The sequence below is a fragment of the Bos taurus genome, chromosome 16 (assembly GCF_002263795.3).
Source record: "Bos taurus isolate L1 Dominette 01449 registration number 42190680 breed Hereford chromosome 16, ARS-UCD2.0, whole genome shotgun sequence".
Taxonomy (NCBI): Eukaryota; Metazoa; Chordata; class Mammalia; order Artiodactyla; family Bovidae; genus Bos; species Bos taurus.
This window is the reverse complement of record NC_037343.1, coordinates 63364287-63373698: the sequence shown is the minus strand read 5'-3', so window position 1 is coordinate 63373698 and position 9412 is coordinate 63364287. Positions and strand designations below refer to the sequence as shown.

General features: G+C 43.5%; 1 pseudogene; it reads left to right on the top strand.

Annotated features, from left to right (window-relative positions):
- The first annotated feature begins 6930 nt into the window (after positions 1-6930).
- On the top strand, positions 6931-8260 carry LOC615266 (nucleosome assembly protein 1-like 1; annotated as a pseudogene).
- The last annotated feature ends 1152 nt before the right edge of the window (positions 8261-9412 follow it).

Sequence of the window (9412 nt, the reverse complement as noted above, 5' to 3'; positions counted from 1 at the left end):
ATTGGCAGGCGGATTCTTTACCACTGAACCACCTAGGAAGACCTTACATGAGCTTACATGTAATTTTTTCAAGCCATCATCTCTTTTGCCTGTACTCTCCCCCCGCCCCATGAAAAAAAGGTAGAGGGTACATTTCTTCATGATTTTGCTTTTTCACATTCCTCTTTAATCTGGCCTCTGCCACAACTGGCAGCAGAAGTGCTGATCTGTCATGAGAAGGTCTTTCTCAGGGAAGCGTGGCCGAGGCAGCAGCAGGAAGTACAGGAAATCTCATGAGACAGTCTGTTCTTGAACACTTGTCTGTCTTCTTCTGCAGACTTACGAGGTAAAGAGAAACGTCTGAGACACAGGGGAGGTGGCGGGAGCAGAGGCCCAGTTCTTAACTGTTTGAGGTTCACCCACAACGGGCAAAATAACCGCAGGGCACAACTGTTAGACTCCAGTCAGGCCTGCGGCCATGGTGCTATATGTTGAGATACTTTTGTTTCTAACGGGTTCTAAGCACCCAGGGAGCCCAGCAGTTAGAAGCAGCAGTGAAAGGCTGCTGCTTTGTCTGCAGGCGCTATAATATGCTGGCTCATGGTAAGATGCTGCTAGGGTGGTCCTGGAGTGGTCATGTGAGAGGGGAGGCATGGTGGTCTGGTCTCATGAGGCAACGAGATAGCTGCTTCCAAGGGGAAGTCTGGGTCATAGATCAGAGCCAACTTCTTTGGAAGACTCAGGCTGGGGCCCTGTGACTGCTCTTGCACTTTTGGGCAATTCAGTTAACTGATCACACACAAATGTGAGCTCCGGGATGAAGACACTGGCCCCAAGCCCCAAACTTGTGAAAGTTTCATCACTTGTTATTAAGACAAAGGGAGAGAGAGAGTGAAAGAGTGAGAAAGGAAACAAGACAAGACAGAGAGAGAGAGAAAGAAGGAAAATAAAAAGAAAGCTTTCTCTGGCACATCTTTGGCAAGTGTTGCTTCCTGATACAGCAAGGTCCATTCTTAGAATGGGCTTCACTGCCAGGGTTAGATGAAAGCCAGTACAGGGAGACTGGCCCCAGGCTGAATGCTCTGACCCAACCCAATCCACCCAGGCACATGCCCAACCTCCGCACCCTGTCTTTTGTTTTCCACCACATCTGATCCTCCAGTGCACACCTCAAGAGCTGGAAATTCTGGGGTGATTTGCCTCCACCATATATATACCAAAACCACCAAGCCAGTCATAGCAGCTTCTTTAGAGACAACATCTAATGAACCCAGTGGATGACTTCTTCAAGCAAGTTGGCAGGTCAACCTAGTTTGAAGGAAGAAAGGGAAGCGGGTCAAAATATGGCCAGAGATCAGAGATGGACCCTGGACCAGCCATCACAAATCTAGGATTCTAAAACCCTCTCTCTGCTACTTCTCTTGCCTGAAGGGGAACTCCGCCCTAGGCTGAAAACGTGAAGAACAGAGCTGGGTATTGTCAGGGTCTGAGTGGATGGATTAGAGCCTGAAACAGGGTCTGCCAGTCAGGAGAACAGGGCTGAGGTCCGACCAGCGTGGTCCAGTGAAGATTATCATCTGACTTGTCCACTGGCCATGCTGATGAGGCCCCTGACCTGCTGTGGCCTGTCCTAATTTAAATGGAAGGCCTCTCAGGCGGTGCAGCAGTAAAGAATCTGTCTGCCAATGCGGAGACGCAAGAGGCACAGGTTCGATCCCTGTGTTGGGAAGATCCCCTGGAGAAGGAAATGGCAACCTGCTCCAGTATTCTTGTCTGGGAAATCCTGGGGGAGGATTTCCGAGTAGCCTGGTGGGCTACAGTCCATGGGATGGCAAAGAGTTGGGCAGGACGGAGCACAAACATGATCGAATAACTGGTTTAGAAAATGCAATTGATGATATATATGATCCAAACACTTAATTTGTCTTTCTAAGCTCAGATATGATTATTTATTTTAAAATGGATGTTCTCCTCCCAGTTCCCCACTGCCCATAGGTAACTTGGTGATTGAACTTCTGACCACAATTTTTAAATCTAAATACAATCAAGCTCTAAAGGTGAACATTTCTTTAATAGATGTATAATGCTGACAGTGAAATTAAAGGTGAGAGAGGCTGCTGAACTCCTGCTGGGCAGGGATGGAGGATACAGGGATTTTATCACTACCTCTCTCAGAGAAAAGACAAAATATCAGCTCTCCGTGCCACCACCCCACCACCCAAAACATAAAAACACACAAGAAACTTTGGTCACACAAACTGCTTCCAGGCTGACCAGATATTTTCTCAGTTCAGTTCAGTTTAGTTGCTCAGTCGTGTCCGACTCTTTGTGACCCCACGAATCACAGCATGACAGGCCTCCCTGTCCATCACCAACTCCTGGAGTCTACCCAAACCCATGTCCATCAAGTTGGTGATGCCATCAAGCCATCTCATCCTCTGTCATCCCCTTCTCCTCCTGTCCCCAATCCCTCCCAGCATCAGGGTCTTTTCCAATGAGTTAACTTTTCACATGAGGTGGCCAAAGTATTGGAGTTTCAGCTTCAGCATCAGTCCTACCAATGAACACCCAGGACTGATCTCCTTTAGAATGGACTGGTTGGACCTCCTTGCAGTCCAAGGGACTCTCAAGAGTCTTCTCCAACACCACAGTTCAAAAGCATCAATTCTTTGGTGCTCAGCTTTCTTCACAGTCCAACTCTCACATCCATACATGACCACAAGAAAAACCATAGCCTTGACTAGATGGACCTTTGTTGGCAAAGTAATGTCTCTGCTTTTTAATATGCTATCTAGGTTGGTCATAAATTTCCTTCCAAGGTGTAAATATCTTTTAATTTCATGGTTGCAATCATCATCTGCAGTGATTTTGGAGCCCCCAAAAATAAAGTCTGACACTGTTTCCACTGTTTCCCCATCTATTTGCCATGAAGTGATGGGACCAGATGCCATGATCTTCATTTTCTGAATGTTGAGCTTTAAGCCAACTTTTCCACTCTCCTCTTTCACTTTCATCAACAGGCTTTTTAGTTCCTCTTCACTTTCTGCCATAAGGGTGGTGTCATCTGCATATCTGAGGTTATTGATATTTCTCCCGGCAATCTTGATTCCAGCTTGTGCTTCTTCCAGCTCAGCGTTTCTCATGATGTACTCTGCATAGAAGTTAAATAAGCAGATGACAATATACAGCCTTGACGTACTCCTTTCCCTATTTGGAACTAGTCTGTTGTTCCATGTCCAGTTCTAACTGTTGCTTCCTGACCTGCATACAGGTTTCTCAAGAGGCAGGTCAGGTGTCTGGTATTCCCATCTCTTTCAGAATTTTCCACACAGTCAAAGGCTTTGGCATAGTCAATAAAGCAGAAATAGATGTTCTTCTCTTGCTTTTTCCACGATCCAGCTGATGTAGGCAATTTGATCTCTGGTTCCTCTGCCTTTTCTAAAACCAGCTTGAACCTCTGGAAGTTCATGGTTCACGTATTGCTGAAACCTGGCTTGGAGAATTTTGAGCATTACTTTACTAGTGTGTGAGATGAGTGCAATTGTGCGGTAGTATGAGCATTCTTTGGCATTGCCTTTCTTTGGGATTGGAATGAAAACTGACTTTTTCCAGTTGTGTGGCCACTTCTGAGTTTTTCAAATTTGCTGTCATATTGAGTGCAGCACTTTCACAGCATCACCTTTCAGGATTTGAAATAGCTTAACTGGAATTCCATCACCTCCACTAGCTTTGTTTGTAGTGATGCTTCCTAAGGCCCACTTGACTTCACATTCCAGGATGTCTGGCTCTAGGTGAGTGATCACACCATTGTGATTATCTGGGTCGTGAAGATCTTTTTTGTACAGTTCTTCTGTTTATTCTTGCCACCTCTTCTTAATATCTTCTGCTTCTCTTAGATCCATACCATTTCTCTCCTTTATTGAATCCATCTTTGCATGAAATTTTCCCTTGGTATCTCTAATTTTCTTGAAGAGATCCCTAGTCTTTCCCATTCTGTTGTTTCCCTCTATTTCTTTGCATTGATCACTGTGGAAGGCTTTCTTATCTCTACTTGCTATGCTTTGGAACTCTGCATTCAAATGGGAATATCTTTCCTTTTCTCCTTTGCTTTTCGCTTCTCTTCTTTTCACAGCTATTTGTAATGCCTCCCCAGACAGCCACTTTGCTTTTTTGCATTTCTTTTCCATGGGGATCATCTTGACCCCTGTCTCCTGTACAATGTCACAAACCTCCGTCCATAGTTCATCAGGCACTCTGTCTATCAGATCTAGTCCCTTAAATCTATTTCTCACTCCCACCATCTAATCATAAGGGATTTGATTTAGGTCATACCTGAATGGTCTAGTGGTTTTCCCTACTTTCTTTAATTTCAGTCTGAATTTGGCAATAAAGAGTTCATGATCTGAGTCACAGTCAGCTCCCGGTCTTTTTTTTTTTTTTTTTGATTGATTGTATAGAGTTTCCCCATCTTTGGCTGCAAGGAATATAATCAATCTGATTTCGGTGTTGACCATCTGGTGATGTCCATGTGTAGAGTCTTCTCTTGTGTTGCTGGAAGAGGGTGTTTGCTATGACCAGTGTGTTCTCTTGGCAAAACTCTATTAGCCTTTGCCCTGCTTCATTCCGTATTCCAAGGCCAAATTTGCCTGTTACTCCAGGTGTTTCTTGACTTCCTACTTTTGCATTCCAGTCCCCTATAATGAAAAGGACATCTTTTTTGGGTGTTAGTTCTAAAAGGTCTTGTAGGTCTTCATAGAACCGTTCAGCTTCAGCTTCTTCAGCATTGGGGTTGGGGCATAGACTTGTATTACTGTGATATTGAATGGTTTGCCTTGGAAATGAACAGAGATCATTCTGTCATTTTTGAGATGGCATCCAAGTACTGCATTTCAGACTCTCTTGTTGACCATGATGGCTACTCCATTTCTTCTAAGGGATTCCTGCCTAGATATAATGGTCACCTGAGTTAAAGTCACCCATTCCAGTCCATTTTAGTTTGCTGATTCCTAGAATGTCGACGCTCACTCTTGCCATCTCCTGTTTGATCACTTCCAATTTGCCTTGATTCATGGACCTGACATTCCAGGTTCCTATGCAATATTGCTCTTTACAGCATCGGACCTTGCTTCTATCACCGGTCACATCCACAGCTGGCTATTGTTTTTGCTTTGGCTCCATCCCTTCATTCTTTCTGGAGTTATTTCTCCACTGATCTCCAGTAGCATATTGGGTACCTGCTGACCTGGGAAGTTCCTCTTTCAGTATCCTATCATTTTGCCTTTTCATACTGTTCATGGGGTTCTCAAGGCAAGAATACTGAAGTGGTTTGCCATTCCTTTCTCAAGTGGACCACATTCTGTCAGATCTCTCCACCATGACCCATCCGTCTTGGGTGGCCCCACATGGCATGGCTTAGTTTCATTGAGTTAGACAAGGCTGTGGTCTGTGTGATCAGATTGGCTAGTTTTCTGTGATTATGGTTTCAGTGTGTCTGCCCACTGATGCCCGCTCGCAACACCTACCGTCTTACTTGGGTTTCTCTTACCTTGGACGTGGGGTATCTCTTCACAGCTGCTCCAGCAAAGTGCTGCTGCTGATTCTTACCTTGGACGAGGGGTGTCTCCTCACCGCCGCCCCTCCTGACCTTGAACACGGAGTAGCACCTCTCGGCCCTCCTGCGCCTGTGCAGCTGCTGCTCCTTGGACGTGGGATTGCTCCTCGTGGACGTGGGATTACTTATCTTCTTGCTCAGTGGGTCAGCCCAATGTGACAATATCACTCACGCTGATCTACCAAGGGTCCTTCCCTGAGACTTTTGAACATGGCAGGGAATGTGTCCATCCAAGGATGAACACTGTGAGAAGTGAGGCTCTGGACCTGCTGGCGGCTGCTGTTTGGAAATCTGCTCTGCTGGGTGAGATGATAATCCTGCTCAGAGGCACACAGTAGTGAGGTAGAGCTGGGCTTTGGCCGATCTGTCTGCTTCCAGAGCTCCTAGTCTTCAGTCACTCTGTGGTTCACGCCTTTGTTTTCACAGGGAAGTAACTGGGAAATGGGTCTGCAGGAACCCCCAGGCCACTACCTGGGGAAGAGCTTTGGTTTCTGAAGACGGTGAAGAAAGAAAACGGGGCCAGTATTACTAGTCTCTCAAACCTTGGCTCAGACTGAGATATTTTCTAATCAGCATCTATTAATATTATCCCTAAGGATCACAGAAAACACAAGAGAATTCCAGAAAAACATCTACTGCTTCATTGACTATGCTAAAGCCTTTGACTGTGTGGATCATAACAAACTGTGGAAAATTCTTCAAGATTTGGGAATATCAGACCACCTTACTGCCTCCAGAGAAATCTGTATGCAGGTCCAGTTCTAAGCAATAGTTAGAACTGGACATGGAACAATGGACTGGTTCCAAATTGGGAAAGGAGTACATCAAGGCCATATATTATCACCTTGCTGATTTAACTCAGATGCAGAGCACATCATGTGAAATGCTGGGCTGGATGAAGCACAAGGTGGAATCAAAATTGCTAGGAAAAAGTATCAATAATCTCAGATATGTAGTTGACACCATCCTTATGGCAGAAAGCAAAGAGGAACTAAAGAGCCTCTTGATGAAAGTGAAAGAGGACAGTGAAAAAAAAGCTGGCTTAAAACTCAACAGTCAAAAAACGAAGATCATAGGTTCTGGTCCCATCACTTCGTGGCAAATAGATGGGGAAACAATGGAAACAGTGACAGACTGTATTTTGGGGGGCTCCAAAATCGCTGCAGATGGTGACTGCAGCCATGAAATTAAGACGCTTACTCCTTGAAAGAAAAGCTATGACAAACTTAGACAGCATATTAAAAAGCAGAGACATTACTTTCCCGACAAAGGTCCATCTAGTCAAAGCTATGGTTTTTCCAGTAGTCATGTATGGATGTAAGAGTTGGATATAAAGAAATCTGAGGTCTTTTTTAGCGCCATCTGCTCGCGGCGCCGCCTCCTGCTCCTCCCGCCGCCGCCCTGAGTCACTGCCTGCGCAGCTGGGGCCGCTCGGCTCCCCGCGCTCGCCACCGATATTTGGCATTTGTACAACATGGCAGAGATCGACAACAAAGAACAGTCTGAACTTGATCAAGATTTGGATGATGTTGAAGAAGTAGAAGAAGAAGAAACTGGTGAAGAAACAAAAATCAAAGCGCGTCAGCTGACTGTTCAGGTGATGCAAAATCCTCAGATTCTTGCAGCCCTTCAAGAAAGACTTGATGGTCTGGTAGAAACACCAACAGGATACATTGAAAGCTTGCCTAGGGTAGTTAAAAGACGGGTGAATGCTCTCAAAAACCTTCAAGTTAAATGTGCACAGATAGAAGCCAAATTCTATGAGGAAGTTCATGATCTTGAAAGAAAGTATGCTGTTCTTTATCAGCCTCTGTTTGATAAGCGATTTGAGATCATTAATGCCATTTATGAACCTACAGAAGAAGAGTGTGAATGGAAACCAGATGAGGAAGATGAAATTTCGGAGGAGCTAAAAGAAAAGGCCAAGGTTGAAGATGAGAAAAAGGATGAAGAAAAAGAAGATCCCAAGGGAATTCCTGAGTTTTGGTTGACCGTTTTTAAGAATGTTGACTTGCTCAGTGATATGGTTCAGGAACATGATGAGCCTATTCTGAAGCACTTGAAAGATATTAAAGTGAAGTTCTCAGATGCTGGTCAGCCTATGAGTTTTGCCTTAGAATTTCACTTTGAACCCAATGAATATTTCACAAATGAAGTGTTGACAAAGACATATAGGATGAGGTCAGAACCAGATGATTCTGATCCCTTTTCTTTTGATGGACCAGAAATTATGGGTTGTACAGGGTGCCAGATAGATTGGAAAAAAGGGAAGAATGTCACTTTGAAAACGATTAAGAAGAAGCAGAAACACAAGGGACGTGGGACAGTTCGTACTGTGACCAAAACAGTTTCTAATGACTCTTTCTTTAATTTTTTTGCCCCTCCTGAAGTTCCTGAGAGTGGAGATCTGGATGATGATTCTGAAGCTATCCTCGCTGCAGACTTTGAAATTGGTCACTTTTTACGTGAGCGTATAATCCCAAGATCAGTGTTATACTTTACTGGAGAAGCTATTGAAGACGATGACGATGATTATGATGAAGAAGGTGAAGAAGCGGATGAGGGTTATCAGCTCTTTGAAGAAGTCAAAAGCTGCAGTAAACTTTTTCAACGTTGGCTGCAGTAAATCTTTTCAATAAAACCTGTCTGGATGTCTCAAAAAAAAAAAAAGAAAGAAATCTGAGCACTGAAGAATTGATGCTTTTGAATTGTGGTATTGGAGAAGACCCTTGAGAGTCCCTTGGACTGCAAGGAGATCCAACCAGGTCCTGAGTATTCATCGCAAGTACTGATGCTGAAGCTGAAGCTCCAATACTCTGGCCACCTGATTCAAAGAACTGACCCATTAGAAAAGACCCTGATGCTGGGAAAGATTAAAGGCAGGAGGATGGCATCACCGACTCAATGGACATGAGTTTGAGCAAACTTCAGGAGTTGGTGATGGACAGGGAAGCCTGGTGTGATGCAGTCGACAGGGTTGCAAAGAGTCAGACACGACTGAACTGAACTGAACTGAGGATTTTATTAAAAGCTGCTTTTTTAAATTTTAAAGTAAAATCTCTTATAAGTAATACATCATCATCATAAAAGATTAGAGTAAGAGGGTAGGGACAGATTGGGAGTTTGAGAGTGACATGTACACACTGCTATATTTAAAATAGATAGCCAACAAGGATCTACTGTATAGCACAGGGGAATGATGCTCAATACGTTATAATTTAGATGGGGAAAGAATTTGAAAAGTAATAGATCTATGTATACGTACAACTGAATCACTATGATGTACACTTGGAACTAACACTGTTAATCAACTATATATCATTGTAAAATAAAAGCAGTTTTTAAAAGGTGAGAATAAAATTGAAAGTTTCAACTCCCGCTGATAGCCAATCTATTTCTTTTTTTTCAATTTTAATGGTATTTCTTTAATGAATGCATATAATTTTTTAAAGATGTAACTGACATATAGTCTGTGTGAGTTTAAGGTATACAATATGTATATATTACAATATGATTTCCACTATAGCTTTAGATAACATTTTCATTATGTCACATAATTATCATTTCTTTCTGTGGTGAGATTTATGACCCAGTCTCCTAGAAATTTTAAGTACATGAAACAGTTATTGTCAAGTATAATCACAACTCTGTGCTTTTGATCTCCAGAGCTTATTCATCTTCCAGCTGCAAGTTTCTACCCTTTGACCAACATGTCCTAGTTCCCCCAATCACCAGCCCCTGGCAACCACCACTCTACTCTTGTTTCTATATGTTCAGCTTTTTTACAGTCCACGTGTAAGTGGTATCATACAGTATTTCTAT